A 21,329-nucleotide genomic window follows, 5' to 3' on the forward strand; every position below is an offset into this window, starting at 1 on the left:
TAGTAGAGCTACTGAACATCTCGGCGTGCCTGAATACAAATCAGAGGACTGGCGACCTTTTATTGACAGCAGCAAAAGGTCTTTTAAATGTGTGTTGTTACACAATGGAAATCAATTTGCATCTGTGCCATTGGCACATTCGACAACATTAAAAGAATAGCATGAAGCAAGTACGTCCTAGAAAAAATTTCTTATGACCAACATAAATGGCTGATTTGCGTTGACTTAAAAATGGTCAACTTCTTGCTTGGTCAACAGTCTGGATTTACCAAATACCCATGGTTTTTATGCCTCTGGGATAGTAGGGATCGTACTCAACATTACGTGAAAAAAGAATGGCCAGTACGTGAAGAGCTTGCAATTTGTAGAGCAAAAAATCTGATGAACAAGCCTCCAGTTGACAGGGGACGTATTTTATTTCCTCCACTGCACATAAAGCTCGGTTTGATGAAGCAATTCACAAAAGCCCTGGATAAAGATGAACGGTGTTTTCAGTTTCTGTGTAAAACATTCCCCAATTTGTCAACTGAAAAATTAAAAGCTGGTATTTTTGATGGTCCTCAAATTAGGCAGCTGATCAAAAACTCCCCCGCGTTTGAGGAGACCATGAATCCTGTTGAGCAACAAGCGTGGAATTGCTTTGTTCAGGTCGTGATGAATTTCCTAGGCAACACAAAAGCAGAGAACTATAAAGATCTAGTAGCAAACATGTTAGTGGCCTTTAGGAACCTTGGCTGCAATATGAGCATAAAAATGCACTACCTGTACTCGCACATGGACCGCTTTCCCGAAAATCTTGGCTCTTTAAGCGATGAGCATGGAGAGCGCTTTCACCAGGACTTGAGAGAAATGGAATCACGCTACCAGGGAAGGTGGGACATAGTGATGATGGCGGACTACTGTTGGAATTTAAAAAGAGATGTGCAAGCACCAAAATATTTGCGACAATCAAAAAAACGAAAAGACCGTAATAATACAAACATTAAGTTTTCATTTTTAGTTACATGTACTGTATATGAAGTGTACATGATTCTTTGTTAGAATACAGCAATTTTATCATAAAAACTGATATTTTGCCATTGAAACATCATTAGTAAATCTTGAAAACATTGTTTTAAAAAATATAAGTCGCATAATTTAAAATTGAAATTTACAAATAAATTGACCTCCGAGAGCAAAATGGATGTTATTTCTAGATTTAGCATGGCAAAAATATAGTAAATAAGTTAAAAAAAAAACATCAGACACCTTTTAATAAGTTTATTTTTGTTGACCAGTGTTATTACTGGGAGCACAAAAAAAATATTTAATTTTTGTACTCGGGGTTATCATGATCTGAATTTCAGATTAAAAGAAATTGTACGTTAGGTTCTACCGAGTTTTGAACTACGATCGTTGGATTCATAGTCGAGAGTGCTAAGCATTAAACCATAGAACCGTACACTCGAAATGTCTAATTCACAATTTATTAACCGAAATTAATGACTGTCATGTCTTAATAATACACGGGAGTACAAAAACCTTTTAATTTTTTGTACTCGCGGGGAGCATGATCTTAATTTCAGATTAAAAGAAATTGTACGTTAGGTTCTACCGAGATTTGAACTCGGATAGCTGGACTCAGAGGCAGAGTGCTAACCATTACACCATAGACCCGTACACTCGCAATAGCTAATTAACGATTTATTAACCGAAATTAATGACTGTCACGTCTTAATTATACACAGGAGTACAAAAAACCTTTTAATTTTTTGTGCTCGGGGTGATCATGATCTGAATTTCTGATTAAAATTAATTGTACGTTAGGTTCTACCGAGATTTGAACTCGTATCGCTGGATTTCGCGTCAAGTGCTAACCATTACACCGTAGAACCGTACACTCTCAATAACTAATTTAGGATATAATTAACGGAAATTAAAGACTGTCACGTCTTAATCATACACAGGAGCACAAAACACTTCATAATTTTTTGTACTCAGGGTGATCATGACCTAGAATTTAAGATTAACACAAGGTATACGCTAGATCGTAACTCGGATCGCTGGATTAATAGTCAAGACTGCTAACCTTTACAACATAGAACCGTACTATCACAATAAGTAATTATTAACCGAAATTAATGACTGTCACGTCTTAACAATACACGGGAGCCCAAGAACTTATTAATTTTGTGTACTCGGGGTGATTATGATCTGAATTTAAGAATCAAAGGAATTGTACATTTGGTTCAACCGAGATTTGAACTCGGAGCGCTGGAGTCAGAGTCCAGTGTGCTAACCATTACACCATACAACCGTACCCTCACAATTACTAATTAACGATTTTTTAACCCATATTAATGACTGTAACGTCTTAATTATACACGGGAGCACAAAAAACTTTTTTTATTTTTTTTACTCGGGATGATCATGATCGTAATTTCAGATTAAAGGAAATTGTACGTTAGGTCCTACCGAGATTTGAACCAGGATCGCTGGATTCAGAGCTCAGACTACTAACCATTACACCATCGAACCGTACACTCACAACAACTAATTAATGATTTATTAACCGAAATTAATTACTGTCAGGTGGTAACTATACTCGGGAGCGCAAAAAAAAATTATGTTTCTTCTCGGGGTGATCATTATCTTAATTAAAGATTAAAAAAATTGCACGGTAGCTTCTACCGAGATTTGAACTCGGATTAACGGATTTAGAGTCCAGAGTACTAACCATTACACGAGAGAACCGTACACTTATAATCACTAATTAACGATTTATTAACCGAAATTAATGACAGTCACGTCTTAATTATACACGGGAGCACAACCAACTTATAAATTTTTTGTACTCGGGGTGATCATGGTCTGAATTTCAGATTAAAAGAAATTGTACGTTAGGTTCTACAGAGATTTGAACACGGATCGCTTGATTTAGAGTCAAGAGTGCTAACCATTACACCATGGAACCGTAGACTCACAGTAGGTAATTGACGATTTATTAACCGAAATTAATGACTGTCACGTCTTAATTATACACGGGAGTACAAAAAACTTTTCAATTTTTTGTACTCAGCGGGATCATGATCTGAATTTCAGATTAAAAGAAATCGTCCGTTAGGTTCTACCGAGATTTGAACTCGGATCGCTGGATTCAAAGTCCATAGCGCTAACCATTACAGCATGGAACCGTGCTTTACCCCCAACAATTTATTAACGATATAATTAACGGAAATAATTGACTGTTACGTCTTAATTATACACAGAGGCAAAAGACATTCTTAATTATTTGTACTCGGGGTGATCATGAGTCAAATTTAAGATTAAAAAGAATTGTACGACAGGTTCTACCGATATTTGAATTTGGATCGCTGGATTCAAAGTCCCGGGTTCTAACCATTACACCATAGAACCTAATAGTCACCAGAAATTTACGATATGATTACACAAATTAATAAATATTAGATTCTAATAATACACAAAAGCACAAAACATTCTAAGTATTTGTACTCGTAGTGATCATGATTCAAATATCAAAAGTAGAAGGAGTTGTAGGAGAGGTTCTACCGAGATTTGAACTCGGATGGTGTGATTCAAAGTCCAGAGTGCTAACCATTACACCTTATAGTAAACTCAACTCATTAACGATATGATTACACAAATTAATGAATGTCAGATTTTTATTATACACAGAAGCACAAGACATTCTTAATTATTTGTACTCGTGGTGATCGTGAGTCAAATTTTCAATTAAAAGGAATTATACGACATGTTCTACCGAGAGTTGAACTCGGATTGCTGGATTCAAAGTTCAGAGTGCTAACCATTACACCATAGAACCTTCTAGTAAATACGACTCATTTATGGTATTATTACCCTACATTAACAGGGGTACTAATTAGTGGTCACCATTTCGGTAGGCTCCCACGTCGCGGTGCCTCCGATAACTGGAGCGCTGAAATAGAAAGAAGTACTGGTAAAAAAAGACATTGTCTTCTTATAAAAATGAGGACGTGTAACGCGATTTTGTTATGAATTCATGAGGTTTTATATATCCAATATATATGTGTGTTTTCCCGAAACTCGGGTTACAAAGAAATACACTGCATTTTGTAAAGTCTGTATTAATGTTCAATGCTCCTCTTGGCTACCTAACGGGAGCTGAGGAGTGAGGCGTGTGTTCTGTCTCTAGTCGCCGTGAAGTAAGGGCGTTTCCTTCACTCGAATGTCCCACGTAAACCGTTCTCACTTTTCATTGGCTGGAACCTCTGATGACGTATAAGAAGAAAGGAAGGAAAAGAGAAAAGAGTAGGAGAAAGAGAGAACTAAGGTGAGCATACAGCATAGTCTTGTAGTAGTAGCAGATCGCTACAATAGTCCCCTTCCAATTAACGGAATTAAGTAACTTAATTATTAAATCTGTTCTTTGTTTAAAAATAAAAGTATTCGTTTTTCTTCTTCCATGCCACCTTCCTTCTTGCTCTAGACTTATATGTGTCAGTAGCAATTCCATCTTCGACTTTGTCGGTATCGTCTGTCCTAATAATCTTATCACTAGTATTAACTTTATCTGTCTGTGACTTCTCCGTCTGTCTAATTTTATTACTAATAGTTGGTTCTATATACGGTTTTAATCTATCTATCGATACGTGTGTGTGAGTACCGTTGTTCATGTCGATCTGGAAATGCTTGTCTGATCGAGTCAAGACTTTATAAGGACCTGGGTAAGGTGCTTCTAACGGTTTTCTAACTCGATCGACCCTGAGCCATACTTTTTCACAGGACCGTAAGGGTTTTTGGTATGAAAGTTTTTGAATTGTCGTGGATATGTCCTTTTCCATTGTCGAGTACATCAATTTGGGACATCCATTCACACAAATTACGTATGTACTTATTATTAACTGGAGTCTCTCCTGCTCTCCGTTTGTGTATTAACTGCTGAGGAATCAATATCGGAGCTCCAGTAACAGATGTAAAAGGGGAAAAACCTGATTCGTTAGGGGTGCTACGTATACCAAGTAGAATCACCGGTATGGCTTTCATCCATGATTCTTTGCGAGCTATTATAGCTGCTTTAAGAGTACGATGTGCTCTTTCAATCATCCCGTTACTTTGAGGGTGATACGAAGTTGTCCTCAATCGGTAAAAACCTACTACCTTGGCTAATTTCTGGAACAACTCGCTCTCAAACTGACTACCTCTGTCAGTTACCACGTGCAGTTGAACTCCAAATCTGGATATCCATGCATTGATAAATGCGTCTGCTACCGACTGTGCAGTTATTTCAGTCATAGGCTGTACTTCAATCCAGCGAGTTGCACGGTCGATGCAGGTAAGCAAGTATTTGTAAGGGCTTAGGAAAGAGTCAGACTCATTGCGCGTTAAGGGCAAGGGACCAACAATATCAATATGTACCGTCTGGAAACGTGCAGATGGTAACTCGAATTCTTGAAGCACAGACTTTGTGTGTCTGTGAACTTTTGCTTGCTGACACTCTACGCATTCTGCACAGAATTGCTTAATTGTTCTATCTAAGCTGAGCCAAAAGTATCTGGACAACCAGTTTAATAGACGCACCCGTACCAGGATGCGCTAAGCTATGTAAACTGTTGAAAATAGCCTGACGAAGTTCTTTTGGGATAAACGGTCTGGGGTACTTCGTCGAAATATCGCACAGGACTGAGCCGATTTCCTTCGACACACAATATTCTTTTAAATCAGTGTATGACTTTATCTCGTCATCACCTCTTTGTGCCTCTGCTATTTCAGCCAAATCGCATGCATCTATCTGCACAGCTAATGCAGACCGAGAGGTCTGCAACTATATTCTCGGCTCCTTTAATATACTCAACGTCAGCAATATATTCGGCAAGTACTGACAAGTGTCGTTGTTGTCGATCTGTCTTTGCCGGTGTCTGACTGTAAAATGTTCCGCACAGAGGCTTATGATCAGTGAATAATGTCACGTGGCGACTTTCTATGAGGTGGCGGTAATGTATCACTGAAAAATAAGCTGCCAGTAGCTCTCTGTCAAACGTGGAATAATTAGTTTGGGCTTGGGAACATTTTTTGGAAAAGAAACCTATTGGTACTGGTTTCTTATCTACCAACTGGTGCAATGCAGCACCCGCGGCAAATTGGCTAGCATCCGTAACTAGGTGGTACTCCGTAGTTGAAGACTGTGGATGAGCTAACGCCGTTAATTCAGACAACTTGCTTACTATTGCTTTGAAAGCGTGAGTTTCTTCCTCATTAAGCTCAGTCTTTGCTTCCGGATCCAACCTCATTCGTTCAGTTAACGGTAAAACTACGGATGCATAATTAGGAACTAACTTACGGTAAAAACCTGTCATCCCCAGAAATCTGCATAAGCTTAGGGACTGGAAAATTTTCCAACTTTTTAATTTTCCTTGAAGTAGGCAATAAACCTTCTTTGTTTACATGGAAGCCTAAAAAGTCTAACTCTGGTACTCCAAATACACACTTATCTAAGGAAATCTTTAAATTGTTATCGCTAAGGTTTCTAAATACTCTATCTAAGTCTTCCTTGTGTTGTTGTTTACTATCGCTAAAGACTAATATGTCATCTAGGTATATAAATACGCAGTCTAACTTTTAAAATATCTTGTCCATAAAACGCTGAAATGTAGCCGCAGCATTCTTAAAGCCAAATGGCATGTAATTAAACTCAAACAAGCCAAAAGGTGTCACGATTGCTGTTTTAGGCACATCGTCAGGGTGTACCTTAATTTGATGATACGCTGAGGTTAAATCTATTTTAGAAAAATAGTGTTTGCTAGCTAACTGCGTGCAGAACGAATTTATATTTGGTATCGGATAGCGGTCTGTTTTCGTAATGCTATTTAGTGCATGGAAATCACCGCAAGCTCGATACGAACCATCCGCCTTCTTTACTAAATGCAACGGGGTTGCCCACTCGCTACTGGAAGGCTGGATAATTCCAGTATTTAATAACTTTTTAAATTCCACCCGCGCTTCATCTAATTTAGGGCCGGAAAGTTGTCTGGCTTTAGCAAAGACTGGTACCCGGTTGCCTGTATCAATCCTGTGATACACTCCACCATAGTCTTTGTTTGTGCCGCTATGTGGTGAAAGTACATTATCATATTTACTTATTACCTCGGTAATATAATCCGCTAGGTCGATTTTATTAATTATTACCGCGTCGGTTCCTGTTACTGCATTCACTGTAATCTCACGCTCCGTTATGTTATCACGGATGGATCGATTTTTGCAATCCACTATGATGTGAAATTTGTTCAAGAAATCGAATCCTGCAATCACAAAACTCCATGGGAAAGATCTTCTCAAACGTGGAATTTTTATTTCTAAGTTCGTTTGACCATAACATTTTATACTCTCCCCGTTAGCGGTTGAGATATGCACAGGGGTTGGCCCCAGGGTAACTCCATTTACTACAGAACGTGGCAAAATGGAATACTCGCCCCTGTATCTATAATAAAATTAACTTTAGCTGCTCCTATCTTGGCAGAGACTTGTAATAACGGCGGGACCACTGGAGCAAACGCGGTCCGCCTGTCTAGTTTTCCGAGTCACTTGGGGCGGGGGAGGAGGAGTGCGAATTAGGTAGCATTTGTATACTGCTCTTCTTCTTTGGCCACTTACACCAGGGCTTACATGTGCGAGCCTCTTCTGCAAAATAAATATGTGCTCTACACATCTTCGGTCACTGTTTCTATCGATATGGACGTAAACCGGCCGGGATGTTTTCAAAAGCGTGTCTGGTGGTACTATAATCGTTTGCCTGAGTATGACTTCTAACCGCCTGGAATATTGACGTATTCTCTATCAATGGCATCAAATTGTCGGACAGTCGACCCAATTCCGTTAACGGCATCTCGGTGTGGGCTGTTACCACTGGTGCTATTTGCTTCGGAAGCACACGTATAAACTTGTGGCGCACTATCTCTTCGCTCGCTCCTATCCTATTCGCGACCGTCACCATCTCCTGGAGGTATAACGATGGACGACCAGATAATGCAGTGGTCCTCATCAATTTCTCCAGGAGTTCGGGTCTGGTCTTTTCATAGGCAGATAACACCGACTCCTTTAATTTAGCGTAATTAAGTGACTGTAAGATTGCTGGGGGAATATTTGTCACTACGTCCGGTGGCAACGCGCTAATGACTGTGTAAAACTTTGTATCGTCGGTCGTCACGTGTCGGAGATGGAACTGCGCTTCTAATATAGAAAACCAACCATTTACACTAGTCTCCATGAATTGTGGAGGTTTAATACTAACTTGCTGTGCATCCATTATTATTATTATTATTATTGTTATTATTATTATTATTATTATTATTATTATTAATATTATTACTACTACTATGGTTATTAGCTACTATCAGTTAATATTATTTCTTTTTTATTTACTTGTAATGGCGACTAAAGGAAATTTCTGGGGAAAAGGGGAAAAGGTGAGATAGAAAGAAAAGAGAGAGAGAAAAACGTACTCACCGGAGGTTAAATTCAGCCAGACCCAAAGTGGGTTTCGATGTACAGCATCTCATCAGTGACGTGCTCCGACATAGGCGCGAACCCGGGTCGTCGCACTCATGAAGTGTGCAATACTGACGACCTAACGATATGGGCCATAAATTGATTAATGTAAGATTTACTTTTTTACACGAGTACAAATAATTAAGAATGTTTTGTGCTACTGTGTATAATTCATATCTGACATTCATTAATTTATATAATGATATCGTTAATGAGTTGTGGTAACTATAAGGTTCTATGGTGCAATAGTTAGCACTCTGGACTTTGAATCCAGCGATCTGGGTTCAAATTTAAGTAGAACCTCTTGTACATTTATTTAAGCCCTGCCTTAAGGAAAAGTGCTTTCCGACTCCCTGGAAAACCTCATCAGTTTGCCCTGTATTTAAGAATTCAGGTGATAAGTCATCTCCCTCTCAATACAGACCAATAAGTCTCCTGTGTGTTATGAGTAAGTTGCTGGAATCCATATTAAATAGAGAAATATCAAAGGCCTTCAACAAGGTATGGCATAAGGATCTACTTCACAAGATTTCCAGCTACGGTATAACTGGAAATGTTTTCTCAATCATTAAATCATTTCTCTCCGATAGGCTCATAAGAGTAGTGGTAGATTGACAAAAATCGGAGGCCTGCAATATAAATGCTGGAGTCTCTCAGGGATCAATCCTGGGCCCAACTCTCTTCCTGATCTGCATCAATGACCTCCCTACACACATACTTAAATCATTCGTTGACTTCTATGCTGATGACACGACCATCTACAGCAACACATCAGAGGCTGTAAATGACGAAGTTCTCTCTGATTCTCTCTCCTCTGATCTCGAGCGTGTGGTTCAGTGGGGGAAGATGTGGCTGGTTACCTTTAATGCATCCTACACCAAACTCCTATCCTAACATCATCAACGCTCTGATCCCCAGCTGGCATCAATTGTGATGGATGGCTCTCGTCTGGGTGAGGCCCCGTGTTTTGACAAGCTTCTGGGTTTGACCTTTACTCCAGATCTGAAATTGAACACGTACATCAAGTCTGTTGCCAAGGTCGCTGGAAAGATAGTGGGGTCCTTTTACCGCTCCAGAAGATATCTCACTACTGATGCAATTCTCTATCTATATAAAAGCCAAGTACGTCCAAGGATGGAATACTGTTGCCATATCTGGGCAGGAGCTGCTAAAAACAGCCTATCCTGCCTTGACAGAGTACAAAATAGACTTCGTGGCTTAGTGGGGGATGCCCTTTTCTCTACCCTGCAACCTCTCTCCCACAGAAGAGACGTTGCGAGCCTATCCTTGTTGTATCGTTATTTCCATGGCAGGTGCTCATCTGAACTCCAATCTGTGGTCCCCCCTCGCCAATCTTTCACGAAAAACACCCGTCTAGCTGAATCCACAGTGAAAAATTTCCCCCACTATATATCTGTGCCTAAATCGAAACGCGGATTCCATGAACAAAGCCTCTTTCTTAGAACTGCACGCCTGTGGCACTCTGTTCCATCTGCCTGCTTCCCACCGGACTACAACTTAGATGTCTTCAAGTCCAATGTTAACAAATTCCTAATGAACCGCCTCTTAAGTAAACACTTCATCAAATCTCCACACTAACGTAATGTACTTGCAATAATCCTTATCCCTCAGTGGGTTCCAGGCCTTGATAAGTGGTGATCACTGTGTAAAAAAAAAAAAAAAAAGATTAATGAATGTCAAATTTTGATTATACATAGAAGCACAAAACATTCTTAATTATTTGTAGGTTATCATGATTTAAATTGCAGATTAAAAGGAATTGTACGAGAGGTTCTACCGAGATTTGAACGCGGATCGCTGGATTCAAAGTCCAGAGTGCTAACCACTACACCATAGAACCTTATAGTTACCACAACTCATTAACGATAAAATTATATGAATTAATGAATGTCAGAATTTAATTATACAAAGAAGCACAAAACATTCTTAATTATTTGTACTCTTTATTATAATAGTTAAAATTACAGATTAAAAGGAATTGTACAAGAGGGTTTACCGAGATTTGAAATCGGATCGCTGGATTCAAAGTCCAGAGTGCTAACCATTACACAATAGAACCTTATAGAAACCACAACTCATTAACGATATGATTACATGAATTAATGAATGTAAGATTTTAATTATACACAGAAGCACTAAACGATTAACGATTAATGAATGTCGGATGTTCATTTACATGGAAGCACAAAACATTCTTAATTAATTATTCTCTTGGTTATCATGAGTTAAATTTAAGATTAACCGATTAAAAGAAAATGTACAAGAGGTTCTACCGAGATTTGAACTCGGATCGCAGGATTCAAAGTCCAGAGTGCTAACCATTATACCATAGAACCTTACAGGCTGCAAAACTCTTTAACGATATGATTATATACATTAATGAATGTCAGATATGAATTATACACAGAAGCACAAAACATTCTTAATTATTTGTACTCGTGGTGACCTTGATTCTAATTTCAGATTAAAAGGAATCGTACAAGAGGGTCTACCGAGATTTAAAATCGGATCGCTGGATTCAAAGTCCAAAGTGCTAACCATTACACCATAGAACCTTATAGTAACCACAACTACTTAACGATATGATTACATGAATTAATGAATGTCAGATTACATTATACACAGAAGCACTAAACGATTAATGATTAACCAAATTACAATTTCAGATTAAAAGGAATTGTACAAGATGCTCTACCGAGATTTGAACTCGGATCGCTGGATTCAAAGCCCAGACTGCTAATCAATACACCATAGAACCTTGTAGTAACCCCAACTCATTAACGATAAGATTATATACATTAATGAATGTTAGATATGAATTATACCCAGAAGCACAAAATATTCTTAATTATTTGTACTTGTGGTGACCTTGATTACAATTCAAAGTCCAGAGTGCTAACCATTACACCATAGAACCTTATAGTTACTATACCTCATTAACGATATGATTATATAAATTAATGAATGTCAGATATGAATTATACATAGAAGCACAAAACATTCTTAATTATTTGTACGCGTGGTGACCTGGAATAAAATATAAGATTAAAAGGAAATGTACAACAGGTTCTACAAAGATCAAAACTTTGATCCCTGGATTCAAAGTCCAGAGTGGAACCATTACACCATAGACTCTTATAGTTACCACAACTTATTAACGATATGATTATATAAATTAATTAATGTCAGATATTTATTATACAAAGAAGCACAAAACATTCTTAATTATTTTTACTCGTGGTGACCTTGATTAAAATTTAAGATTACAAGGACATGTACAACAGGTTCTACCGAAATTTGAAGTCAGATAGCTGGATTCAAAGTCCAGAGTGCTAACCATTACACCATAGAACATTATTGTTACCACAACTCATTAACGATATATTTATATAAATTAATGAATGTCAGATATGAATTATAAAAAAAAAAAAAACATTCTTAATTATTTGTACTTGGTGTGACCTTGATTCTAATTACAGATTAAAAGAAAATGTACAAGAGGTCCTACCGAGATTTGAACTCAGATCGCTGGATCGAAAGTCCAGAGTGCTAACCATTACACCATAAAACCTTACAGTTACCAAAACGATTCACCGATATCATTATCTAAATTAATGAATGTCAAATATGAATTATACAAAGAAGCACAAAAAGATTATTAATTATTTGTACTCGTGGTGACCTTGATAAACATTTTAGATTAACAGGAAATGTACAACAGTTTCTACCGAGATTCGAACACGCATCGCTGGATTTAAAGTCCAGAGTGCTACCCATTACACTATAGAACCTTATAGCTACAACCACTAATTTACGATATGATTATATTAATTAATGAATGTCAGATATGAATTATACAAAGAAGCACAAAACATTCTTAATTATTTGTACTCTTGGTGACCTTGATTGAATTTGTGATTAAAAGGAAATGTACAATAGGTTCTATCGAGATGTGAACTCGGATCGCTCGATTCAAAGTCCAGAGTGCTAACCATTACACCATAGAACATCATAGTTACCACACCTCATTCATGATAAAATTATATAAATTAATGAATGTCAGATATGAATTATACAAAGAAGCACAAAACATTTCTAAATATTTGTACTCGTTGTGATCTTGATTCAAATTTCAGATTTAAAGGAAAGGTACAAGAGGTTCTACCGAGATTTGAACTCGGATAACTGGATTCAAAGTCCAGAGTGCTAACCATTAGACCATAGAACCTTATAGTTATAACGACTCATCAAATATTACATTACATAAATTAATGAATGTCAGATATGAATTATACAAAGAAGCACACAACATTTTTAATTATGAGTACTTGTGGTGACTTAGATTCAAATTTCAGATTAAAAGGAAATGTACAAAAGTCTCTACCGAAATTTGAACTCGGATCGCTGGATTAAAAGTCCACAGGTCTAACCATTACACCATAGAACCTTCAGTTACCACAACTCATTTACGATAACATTATATAAATAAATGAATGTCGGATATGAATTATAACACGAAGCACAACACATTCTTAATTATTTGTACTCGTAATGAGCTTGATTCCAATTTCAGATTAAAAGGAAATGTAGAAGCGGTTCTATTGAGATATGAACTCGGATCGCTGGATTTAAAGTCCAGAGTGCTAACCATTACACCATAGAACCTTACAGTTACCACAGCTCATTAACAATAACATTATATAAATGTATGAATGTCAGACATGAATTATACAAAGAAGCACAAAACATTCTTAATTATTTGTACTCGTGGTGATCTTGATTAAAATTTCAGATTAAAAGGAAATGTATAAGAGGTTCTACCGCGAATTGAGCTCATATCACTGGATTCAAAGTCCCGTGTGCTAACCATTACACCATAGAACCTTATAGTTACCACAACTTATTAACGATAAAATTGTATAAATTAATGAATGTCAGACATGAATGATACAAAGAAGCACAAAACATTCTTAATTATTTGTACTCGTGGTGATCTTGATTCAAATTTCAGATTAAAAGGAAATGTACAAGAGATTCTACCGAGATTTGAACTCGGATCGCTGGATTCAAAGTCCAGAGTGCTAACCATTACACCATAGAACCTTATAGTTACCACAACTCATTAACGATAACATTATATAAATTAATGAATGTCAGACATGAATTATACAAAGAAGCACAAAACATTCTTAATTATTTGTACTCGTGGTGATCTTGATTCAAATTTCAGATTAAAAGGAAATGTACAATAGGTTCTACCGAGATTTGAACTCGGATTACTGGATTCAAAGTCCAGAGTGCTAACCATTACACCATAGAACCTTACAGTTTCCACAACTCATTAACGATAAAATTATATACTAATGAATGTCAGACATGAATTATACAAAGAAGCACAAAACATTCTTAATTATTTGTACTCGTGGTGATCTTGATTCAAATTTCAGATTGAAAGGAAATGTACAAGAGGTTCTACCGAGATTTGAACTCGGATCGCTGGATTTGAAGTCCAGAGTTCTAACCATTACACCATAGAACCTTATAGTTACCACAACTCATTAACGATAAAATTATATAAATTAATGAATGTCAGACATGAATTATACAAAGAAGCACAAAACATTTCTAAATATTTGTACTCGTTGTGATCTTGATTCAAATTTAAGATTAAAAGGACATGTACAAGAGGTTCTACCGAGATTTGAACTCGGATCGCTGGATTCAAAGTCCAGAGTGCTAACCATTACACCATAGAACCTTATAGTCACCACAGCTAATTAACGATAAAATTATATACTAATGAATGTCAGACATGAATTATACAAAGAAGCACAAAACATTCTTAATTATTTGTACTCGTGGTGATCTTGATTCAAATTTCAGACTAAAAGGAAATGTACAAGAGGTTCTACCGAGATTTGAACTCGGATCGCTGGATTCAAAGTCCAGAGTGCTAACCATTACACCATAGAACCTTATAGTTACCAACACTCATTAACGATACAATTATATAAATTAATGAATGTCAGACATGAATTATACAAAGAAGCATTAAATATTCTTACCTATTTGTACTGGTGGTGATCTTGATTAAAATTTCAGATTAAAAGGAAATGTACAAGAGGTTCTACCGAGATTTGAACTCGGATCGCTGGATTCAAAGTCAAGAGTGCAAACCATTACACCATAGAACCTTATAGTTACCACAGCTCATTCACGATAAAATTATATAAATTAATGAATGTCAGACATGAATTATACAAAGAAGCACAAAACATTCTTAATTATTTGTACTCGTGGTGATCTTGATTCAAATTTCAGATTAAAAGGGAATGTACAAGAGGTTCTACCGAGATTTGAACTCGGATTACTGGATTCAAAGTCCAGAGTGCTAACCATTACACCATAGAACCTTATAGTTTCCACAACTCATTAACGATAACATTATATAAATTAATGAATGTCAGACATGAATTATACAAAGAAGCACAAAACATTCTTAATTATTTGTACTCGTGGTGATCTTGATTAAAATTTCAGATTAAAAGGAAATGTACAAGAGGTTCTACCGAGATTTGGACTCGGATCGCTGGATTCAAAGTCCAGAGTGCTAACCATTACACCATAGAACCTTATAGTTACCCCAACTCATTAACGATAACATTACATAAATGTATGAATGTCAGACGTGAATTATACAAAGAAGCACAAAACATTCTTAATTATTTGTACTCGTGGTGATCTTGATTGCATTTCAGATTAAAAGGAAATGTACAAGAGATTCTACCGAGATTTGAACTCGGATCGCTGGATTCAAAGTCCAGAGTGCTAACCATTACACCATAGAACCTTATAGTTACCACAACTCATTAACGATAAAATTATATACTAATGAATGTCAGACATGAATTATACAAAGAAGCACAAAACATTCTTAATTATTTGTACACGTGGTTATCTTGATTAAAATTTCAGATTAAAAGGAAATGTACACGAGGTTCTACCGAGATTTGAACTCGGATCGCTGGATTCAAAGTCCAGAGTGCTAACCATTACACCATAGAACCTTATAGTTACCACAACTCATTAACGATAACATTATATAAATTAATGAATGTCAGACATGAATTATACAAAGAAGCACAAAACATTCTTAATTATTTGTACTCGTGGTTATCTTGATTCACATTCCAGATTAAAAGGAAATGTACAAGAGGTTCTACCGAGATTTGAACTCGGATCGCTGGATTCAAAGTCCAGAGTGCTAACCATTACACCATAGAACCTTATAGTTACCACAGCTAATTAACGATAAAATTATATACTAATGAATGTCAGACATGAATTATACAAAGAAGCACAAAACATTCTTAATTATTTGTACTCGTGGTGATCTTGATTCAAATTTCAGACTAAAAGGAAATGTACAAGAGGTTCTACCGAGATTTGAACTCGGATCGCTGGATTCAAAGTCCAGAGTTTTAACCATTACACCATAGAACCTTATAGTTACCACAACTCATTAACGATAACATTATATAAATTAATGAATGTCAGACATGAATTATACAAAGAAGCACAAAACATTCTTACCTATTTGTACTCGTGGTGATCTTGATTCAAATTTCAGACTAAAAGGAAATGTACAAGAGGTTCTACCGAGATTTGAACTCGGATCGCTGGATTCAAAGTCCAGAGTGCTAACCATTACACCATAGAACCTTATAGTTACCACCACTCATTAACGATAAAATTATATAAATTAATGAATGTCAGACATGAATTATACAAAGAAGCATTAAATATTCTTAACTATTTGTACTGGTGGTGATCTTGATTCAAATTTCAGATTAAAAGGGAATGTACAAGAGGTTCTACCGAGATTTGAACTCGGATTACTGGATTCAAAGTCCAGAGTGCTAACCATTACACCATAGAACCTTACAGTTTCCACAACTCATTAACGATAAAATTATATACTAATGAATGTAAGACATGAATTATACAAAGAAGCACAAAACATTCTTAATTATTTGTACACGTGGTTACCTTGATTCAAATTTCAGATTAAAAGGAAATGTACAAGAGGTTCTACCGAGATTTGAACTCGGATCGCTGGATTCAAAGTCCAGAGTGCTAACCATTACACCATAGAACCTTATAGTTACCACAACTCATTAACGATAGCATTATATAAATTAATGACTGTCAGACATGAATTATACAAAGAAGCACAAAACATTCTTAATTATTTGTACTCGTGGTGATCTTGATTCAAATTTCAGATTAAAAGGAAATGTACAAGAGGTTCTACCGAGATTTGAACTCGGATTACTGGATTCAAAGTCCAGAGTGCTAACCATTACACCATAGAACCTTACAGTTTCCACAACTCATTAACGATAAAATTATATACTGATGAATGTCAGACATGAATTATACAAAGAAGCACAAAACATTCTTAATTATTTGTACTCGTGGTGATCTTGATTCAAATTTCAGATTAAAAGGAAATGTACAAGAGGTTCTACCGAGATTTGAACTCGGATCGCTGGATTCAAAGCCCAGAGTGCTAACCATTACACCATAGAACCTTATAGTTACCACAACTCATTAACGATAACATTATATAAATTAATTAATGTCAGACATGAATTATACAAAGAAGCACAAAACATTCTTAATTATTTGTACTCGTGGTGATCTTGATTAAAATTTCAGATTAAAAGGAAATGTACAAGATGTTCTACCGAGATTTGAACTCGGATCGCTGGATTCAAAGTCCAGAGTGCTAACCATTACACCATAGAACCTTATTGTTACCACAACTCATTAACGATAACATTGTATAAATTAATGAATGTCAGACAGGAATTATACAAAAAAGCAGAAAACATTCTTAATTATTTGTACTCGTGGTGATCTTGATTCAAATTTCCGATTCAAAGGAAATGTACAAGAGGTTCTACTGAGATTTGAACTCATATCACTGAATTCAAAGTCCAGTGTGCTAACCATTACACCATAGAACCTTATAGTTACCACAGCTTATTAACGATAAAATTATATACTAATGAATGTCAGACATGAATTATACAAAGAAGCACAAAACATTCTTAATTATTTGTACTGGTGGTGATCTTGATACAAATTTCAGATTAAAAAGAAATGTACAAGAGGTTCTACTTAGATTTGAACCCAGATAACTGGATTCAAAGTCCAGAGTGCTAACCATTACACCATAGAACCTTACAGTTACCACAACGCATTAACGATAATATTATATAAATGTATGAATGTCAGACATGAATTATACAAAGAAGCACAAAACATTCTTAATTATTTGTACTCGTGGTGATCTTGATTCAAATTTCAGATTACAAGGAAATGTACAAGAGGTTTTACCGAGATTTGAACTCGGATCGCTGGATTTAAAGTCCAGAGTGCTGACCATTACACCACAGAAACTTATAGTTACCACAACTCATTAACGATAACATTATATAAATTAATGCATGTCAGACTTGAATTATACAAAGAAGCACGAAACATTCTTAACTATTTGTACTCGTGGTGATCTTGATTCAAATTTCAGATTAAAAGGAAATGTACAAGAGGTTCTACTGAGATTTGAACTCGGATCGCTGAATTCAAAGTCCAGAGTGCTAACCATTACACCATAGAACCTTATAGTTACCAACACTCATTAACGATAACATTATATAAATTAATGAATGTCAGACATGAATTATACAAAGAAGCACAAAACATTCTTAATTATTTGTACTCGTGGTGATCTTGATTCAAATTTCAGACTAAAAGGAAATGTACAAGAGGTTCTACCGAGATTTGAACTCGGATCGCTGGATTCAAAGTCCAGAGTGCTAACCATTACACCATAGAACCTTATAGTTACCACCACTCATTAACGATAAAATTATATAAATTAATGAATGTCAGACATGAATTATACAAAGAAGCATTAAATATTCTTAACTATTTGTACTGGTGGTGATCTTGATTCAAATTTCAGATTAAAAGGGAATGTACAAGAGGTTCTACCGAGATTTGAACTCGGATTACTGGATTCAAAGTCCAGAGTGCTAACCATTACACCATAGAACCTTACAGTTTCCACAACTCATTAACGATAAAATTATATACTAATGAATGTCAGACATGAATTATACAAAGAAGCACAAAACATTCTTAATTATTTGTACTCGTGGTGATCTTGATTAAAATTTCAGATTAAAAGGAAATGTACAAGAGGTTCCACCGAGATTTGAACTCGGATCGCTGGATTCAAAGTCCAGAGTGCTAACCATTACACCATAGAACCTTATAGTTACCACAACTCATTAACGATAACATTATATAAATTAATGACTGTCAGACATGAATTATACAAAGAAGCACAAAGCATTCTTAATTATTTGTACTCGTGGTGATCTTGATTCAAATTTCAGATTAAAAGGAAATGTACAAGAGGTTCTACCGAGATTTGAACTCGGATCGCTGGAGTCAAAGTTCAGAGTGCTAACCATTACACCATAGAACCTTGTAGTTACCACAACTCATTAACGATAAAATTATATACTAATGAATGTCAGACATGAATTATACAAAGAAGCACAAAACATTCTTAATTATTTGTACACGTGGTTACCTTGATTCAAATTTCAGATTAAAAGGAAATGTACAAGAGGTTCTACCGAGATTTGAACTCGGATCGCTGGATTCAAAGTCCAGAGTGCTAACCATTACACCATAGAACCTTATAGTTACCACAACTCATTAACGATAACATTATATAAATTAATGACTGTCAGACATGAATTATACAAAGAAGCACAAAACATTCTTAATTATTTGTACTCGTGGTGATCTTGATTCAAATTTCAGATTAAAAGGAAATGTACAAGAGGTTCTACCGAGATTTGAACTCGGATTACTGGATTCAAAGTCCAGAGTGCTAACCATTACACCATAGAACCTTACAGTTTCCACAACTCATTAACGATAAAATTATATACTGATGAATGTCAGACATGAATTATACAAAGAAGCACAAAACATTCTTAATTATTTGTACTCGTGGTGATCTTGATTCAAATTTCAGATTAAAAGGAAATGTACAAGAGGTTCTACCGAGATTTGAACTCGGATCGCTGGATTCAAAGCCCAGAGTGCTAACCATTACACCATAGAACCTTATAGTTACCACAACTCATTAACGATAACATTATATAAATTAATGAATGTCAGACATGAATTATACAAAGAAGCACAAAACATTCTTAATTATTTGTACTCGTGGTGATCTTGATTAAAATTTCAGATTAAAAGGAAATGTACAAGAGGTTCTACCGAGATTTGAACTCGGATCGCTGGATTCAAAGTCCAGAGTGCTAACCATTACACCATAGAACCTTATTGTTACCACAACTCATTAACGATAACATTGTATAAATTAATGAATGTCAGACAGGAATTATACAAAAAAGCAGAAAACATTCTTAATTATTTGTACTCATGGTGATCTTGATTCAAATTTCAGATTCAAAGGAAATGTACAAGAGGTTCTACTGAGATTTGAACTCATATCGCTGAATTCAAAGTCCAGTGTGCTAACCATTACACCATAGAACCTTATAGTTACCACAGCTTATTAACGATAAAATTATATACTAATGAATGTCAGACATGAATTATACAAAGAAGCACAAAACATTCTTAATTATTTGTACTGGTGGTGATCTTGATACAAATTTCAGATTAAAAAAAAATGTACAAGAGGTTCTACTTAGATTTGAACCCAGATAACTGGATTCAAAGTCCAGAGTGCTAACCATTACACCATAGAACCTTACAGTTACCACAACTCATTAACGATAATATTATATAAATGTATGAATGTCAGACATGAATTATACAAAGAAGCACAAAACATTCTTAATTATTTGTACTCGTGGTGATCTGGATTCAAATTTCAGATTACAAGGAAATGTACAAGAGGTTTTACCGAGATTTGAACTCGGATCGCCGGATTTAAAGTCCAGAGTGCTGACCATTACACCATAGAAACTTATAGTTACCACAACTCATTAACGATAACCTTATATAAATTAATGAATGTCAGACTTGAATTATACAAAGAAGCACGAAACATTCTTAACTATTTGTACTCGTGGTGATCTTGATTCAAATTTCAGATTAAAAGGAAATGTACAAGAGGTTCTACTGAGATTTGAACTCGGATCGCTGAATTCAAAGTCCAGAGTGCTAACCATTACACCATAGAACCTTATAGTTACCAACACTCATTAACGATAAAATTATATAAATTAATGAATGTCAGACATGAATTATACAAAGAAGCATTAAATATTCTTAACTATTTGTACTCGTGGTGATCTTGATTCAAATTTCAGATTAAAAGGGGATGTACAAGAGGTTCTACCGAGATTTGAACTCGGATCGCTGGATTCAAAGTCCAGAGTGCTAACCATTACACCATAGAACCTTATAGTTACCACAGCCAATTAACGATAAAATTATATACTAATGAATGTCAGACATGAATTATACAAAGAAGCACAAAACATTCTTAATTATTTGTATTCGTGGTGATCTTGATTAAAATTTCAGACTAAAAGGAAATGTACAAGAGGTTCTACCGAGATTTGAACTCGGATCGCTGGATTCAAAGTCCAGATTGCAAACCATTACACCATAGAACCTTACAGTTACCACAGCTCATTAACGATAACATTATATAAATG

At 35.8% G+C, this 21,329-nt stretch overlaps 36 non-coding genes across 36 annotated transcripts; all 36 read right to left on the minus strand.

The window, feature by feature from the left end:
* Positions 1-2,224: 2,224 nt before the first annotated feature.
* Trnaq-cug (transfer RNA glutamine (anticodon CUG)) lies at positions 2,225-2,296 on the minus strand. The gene has a single exon. It is a non-coding gene; the product is annotated as a tRNA-Gln (tRNA).
* An 8,016-nt stretch (positions 2,297-10,312) lies between these two features.
* Positions 10,313-10,384, minus strand: Trnaq-uug (transfer RNA glutamine (anticodon UUG)). The gene has a single exon. It is a non-coding gene; the product is annotated as a tRNA-Gln (tRNA).
* Positions 10,385-10,808: 424 nt separating this feature from the next.
* Positions 10,809-10,880, minus strand: Trnaq-uug (transfer RNA glutamine (anticodon UUG)). The gene has a single exon. It is a non-coding gene; the product is annotated as a tRNA-Gln (tRNA).
* Positions 10,881-12,043: 1,163 nt separating this feature from the next.
* Trnae-uuc (transfer RNA glutamic acid (anticodon UUC)) lies at positions 12,044-12,115 on the minus strand. The gene has a single exon. It is a non-coding gene; the product is annotated as a tRNA-Glu (tRNA).
* A 585-nt stretch (positions 12,116-12,700) lies between these two features.
* Positions 12,701-12,772, minus strand: Trnaq-uug (transfer RNA glutamine (anticodon UUG)). The gene has a single exon. It is a non-coding gene; the product is annotated as a tRNA-Gln (tRNA).
* An 803-nt stretch (positions 12,773-13,575) lies between these two features.
* On the minus strand, positions 13,576-13,647 carry Trnaq-uug (transfer RNA glutamine (anticodon UUG)). Its single transcript has one exon. It is a non-coding gene; the product is annotated as a tRNA-Gln (tRNA).
* Positions 13,648-13,794: 147 nt separating this feature from the next.
* Positions 13,795-13,866, minus strand: Trnaq-uug (transfer RNA glutamine (anticodon UUG)). Its single transcript has one exon. It is a non-coding gene; the product is annotated as a tRNA-Gln (tRNA).
* A 364-nt stretch (positions 13,867-14,230) lies between these two features.
* Positions 14,231-14,302, minus strand: Trnaq-uug (transfer RNA glutamine (anticodon UUG)). Its single transcript has one exon. It is a non-coding gene; the product is annotated as a tRNA-Gln (tRNA).
* A 145-nt stretch (positions 14,303-14,447) lies between these two features.
* Trnaq-uug (transfer RNA glutamine (anticodon UUG)) lies at positions 14,448-14,519 on the minus strand. Its single transcript has one exon. It is a non-coding gene; the product is annotated as a tRNA-Gln (tRNA).
* Positions 14,520-14,666: 147 nt separating this feature from the next.
* On the minus strand, positions 14,667-14,738 carry Trnaq-uug (transfer RNA glutamine (anticodon UUG)). Its single transcript has one exon. It is a non-coding gene; the product is annotated as a tRNA-Gln (tRNA).
* A 147-nt stretch (positions 14,739-14,885) lies between these two features.
* Positions 14,886-14,957, minus strand: Trnaq-uug (transfer RNA glutamine (anticodon UUG)). Its single transcript has one exon. It is a non-coding gene; the product is annotated as a tRNA-Gln (tRNA).
* Positions 14,958-15,104: 147 nt separating this feature from the next.
* Positions 15,105-15,176, minus strand: Trnaq-uug (transfer RNA glutamine (anticodon UUG)). The gene has a single exon. It is a non-coding gene; the product is annotated as a tRNA-Gln (tRNA).
* A 146-nt stretch (positions 15,177-15,322) lies between these two features.
* Positions 15,323-15,394, minus strand: Trnaq-uug (transfer RNA glutamine (anticodon UUG)). Its single transcript has one exon. It is a non-coding gene; the product is annotated as a tRNA-Gln (tRNA).
* Positions 15,395-15,539: 145 nt separating this feature from the next.
* On the minus strand, positions 15,540-15,611 carry Trnaq-uug (transfer RNA glutamine (anticodon UUG)). Its single transcript has one exon. It is a non-coding gene; the product is annotated as a tRNA-Gln (tRNA).
* Positions 15,612-15,758: 147 nt separating this feature from the next.
* On the minus strand, positions 15,759-15,830 carry Trnaq-uug (transfer RNA glutamine (anticodon UUG)). Its single transcript has one exon. It is a non-coding gene; the product is annotated as a tRNA-Gln (tRNA).
* A 145-nt stretch (positions 15,831-15,975) lies between these two features.
* Positions 15,976-16,047, minus strand: Trnaq-uug (transfer RNA glutamine (anticodon UUG)). The gene has a single exon. It is a non-coding gene; the product is annotated as a tRNA-Gln (tRNA).
* A 147-nt stretch (positions 16,048-16,194) lies between these two features.
* Trnaq-uug (transfer RNA glutamine (anticodon UUG)) lies at positions 16,195-16,266 on the minus strand. The gene has a single exon. It is a non-coding gene; the product is annotated as a tRNA-Gln (tRNA).
* A 147-nt stretch (positions 16,267-16,413) lies between these two features.
* Positions 16,414-16,485, minus strand: Trnaq-uug (transfer RNA glutamine (anticodon UUG)). The gene has a single exon. It is a non-coding gene; the product is annotated as a tRNA-Gln (tRNA).
* Positions 16,486-16,630: 145 nt separating this feature from the next.
* Positions 16,631-16,702, minus strand: Trnaq-uug (transfer RNA glutamine (anticodon UUG)). Its single transcript has one exon. It is a non-coding gene; the product is annotated as a tRNA-Gln (tRNA).
* Positions 16,703-16,849: 147 nt separating this feature from the next.
* Positions 16,850-16,921, minus strand: Trnaq-uug (transfer RNA glutamine (anticodon UUG)). The gene has a single exon. It is a non-coding gene; the product is annotated as a tRNA-Gln (tRNA).
* Positions 16,922-17,066: 145 nt separating this feature from the next.
* Trnaq-uug (transfer RNA glutamine (anticodon UUG)) lies at positions 17,067-17,138 on the minus strand. Its single transcript has one exon. It is a non-coding gene; the product is annotated as a tRNA-Gln (tRNA).
* Positions 17,139-17,283: 145 nt separating this feature from the next.
* On the minus strand, positions 17,284-17,357 carry Trnaq-uug (transfer RNA glutamine (anticodon UUG)). Its single transcript has one exon. It is a non-coding gene; the product is annotated as a tRNA-Gln (tRNA).
* Positions 17,358-17,504: 147 nt separating this feature from the next.
* Positions 17,505-17,576, minus strand: Trnaq-uug (transfer RNA glutamine (anticodon UUG)). Its single transcript has one exon. It is a non-coding gene; the product is annotated as a tRNA-Gln (tRNA).
* A 583-nt stretch (positions 17,577-18,159) lies between these two features.
* Trnaq-uug (transfer RNA glutamine (anticodon UUG)) lies at positions 18,160-18,231 on the minus strand. The gene has a single exon. It is a non-coding gene; the product is annotated as a tRNA-Gln (tRNA).
* Positions 18,232-18,378: 147 nt separating this feature from the next.
* On the minus strand, positions 18,379-18,450 carry Trnaq-uug (transfer RNA glutamine (anticodon UUG)). The gene has a single exon. It is a non-coding gene; the product is annotated as a tRNA-Gln (tRNA).
* Positions 18,451-18,597: 147 nt separating this feature from the next.
* On the minus strand, positions 18,598-18,669 carry Trnaq-uug (transfer RNA glutamine (anticodon UUG)). The gene has a single exon. It is a non-coding gene; the product is annotated as a tRNA-Gln (tRNA).
* Positions 18,670-18,814: 145 nt separating this feature from the next.
* On the minus strand, positions 18,815-18,886 carry Trnaq-uug (transfer RNA glutamine (anticodon UUG)). The gene has a single exon. It is a non-coding gene; the product is annotated as a tRNA-Gln (tRNA).
* A 147-nt stretch (positions 18,887-19,033) lies between these two features.
* On the minus strand, positions 19,034-19,105 carry Trnaq-uug (transfer RNA glutamine (anticodon UUG)). The gene has a single exon. It is a non-coding gene; the product is annotated as a tRNA-Gln (tRNA).
* Positions 19,106-19,250: 145 nt separating this feature from the next.
* Positions 19,251-19,322, minus strand: Trnaq-uug (transfer RNA glutamine (anticodon UUG)). The gene has a single exon. It is a non-coding gene; the product is annotated as a tRNA-Gln (tRNA).
* A 147-nt stretch (positions 19,323-19,469) lies between these two features.
* On the minus strand, positions 19,470-19,541 carry Trnaq-uug (transfer RNA glutamine (anticodon UUG)). Its single transcript has one exon. It is a non-coding gene; the product is annotated as a tRNA-Gln (tRNA).
* Positions 19,542-19,686: 145 nt separating this feature from the next.
* Trnaq-uug (transfer RNA glutamine (anticodon UUG)) lies at positions 19,687-19,758 on the minus strand. Its single transcript has one exon. It is a non-coding gene; the product is annotated as a tRNA-Gln (tRNA).
* A 147-nt stretch (positions 19,759-19,905) lies between these two features.
* Trnaq-uug (transfer RNA glutamine (anticodon UUG)) lies at positions 19,906-19,977 on the minus strand. Its single transcript has one exon. It is a non-coding gene; the product is annotated as a tRNA-Gln (tRNA).
* A 147-nt stretch (positions 19,978-20,124) lies between these two features.
* On the minus strand, positions 20,125-20,196 carry Trnaq-uug (transfer RNA glutamine (anticodon UUG)). The gene has a single exon. It is a non-coding gene; the product is annotated as a tRNA-Gln (tRNA).
* A 583-nt stretch (positions 20,197-20,779) lies between these two features.
* On the minus strand, positions 20,780-20,851 carry Trnaq-uug (transfer RNA glutamine (anticodon UUG)). Its single transcript has one exon. It is a non-coding gene; the product is annotated as a tRNA-Gln (tRNA).
* A 147-nt stretch (positions 20,852-20,998) lies between these two features.
* Trnaq-uug (transfer RNA glutamine (anticodon UUG)) lies at positions 20,999-21,070 on the minus strand. Its single transcript has one exon. It is a non-coding gene; the product is annotated as a tRNA-Gln (tRNA).
* A 145-nt stretch (positions 21,071-21,215) lies between these two features.
* On the minus strand, positions 21,216-21,287 carry Trnaq-uug (transfer RNA glutamine (anticodon UUG)). The gene has a single exon. It is a non-coding gene; the product is annotated as a tRNA-Gln (tRNA).
* Between the last annotated feature and the right edge of the window lie 42 nt (positions 21,288-21,329).

This window comes from Euprymna scolopes, chromosome 7 (assembly GCF_053919585.1).
Source record: "Euprymna scolopes isolate OS-2025 chromosome 7, ASM5391958v1, whole genome shotgun sequence".
Classification (NCBI taxonomy): domain Eukaryota; kingdom Metazoa; phylum Mollusca; class Cephalopoda; order Sepiida; family Sepiolidae; genus Euprymna; species Euprymna scolopes.